Raw genomic sequence first — 691 nt, 5'->3', positions numbered from 1 at the left:
CCCCCTCGTAAACGTGGGGCGCAGAGAGCGTCGCTTGTCCTTTGCGTTTATTTTTGCCTCCATGAAACTGCGTTTTTACGCACGGGTCAGACGGGGTGAGATCGTTGGCTAAATGGACTGACCTCCTWMGACAGAAAACCACCAAGAATTTAAACGCAGTTTACGGATACATTTTTTAGAACACAAAACCGTATAGGCGTTGTTTGGTATTGTTCTGAAACGACCAAAGTGCGACGTTGCATTTATAATTCTGGGCAGAAAAAAGAGGAATAATACAAAGACAATAGATTCAGCTGCTTTATACAGACTTTTCCCATCGCTGACTTCCGAAGAAGRAAGAAAGAAGAAAAGCTCAGTTAACGCACCAAATAATTCAGAAAAGTCCCCCCTCCTCCACTGTTGTTGTTTACAGGGTCTAAATTGCATGCTTGAATGACAAAAGGCAGATTATAGATTTGTAACTGAGCTATTTCAAATACAACAAGCAAACAATGCGTGCAGATTAAGATAAGGGAGATAAGGGGGCGGGAATAACAACAGGCTCTGAGAAAATGCGAGGCCTGTAGAAACAATTCTCTGCAGAAAAATCATTACAGGAGGCCAAATGTGATCGCAGGTCGGCTCCTGTCCGGCGTGCGCTGACTGGAACACGGTTATTAAAATGAGCATTTCATCTTTTTAAAAGCTGCAA

This window comes from Poecilia reticulata, linkage group LG3 (genome assembly GCF_000633615.1).
Source record: "Poecilia reticulata strain Guanapo linkage group LG3, Guppy_female_1.0+MT, whole genome shotgun sequence".
Classification (NCBI taxonomy): Eukaryota; Metazoa; Chordata; class Actinopteri; order Cyprinodontiformes; family Poeciliidae; genus Poecilia; species Poecilia reticulata.
The sequence above is the reverse complement of the archived record's forward strand: the minus strand, read 5'-3'. Positions refer to the sequence as shown.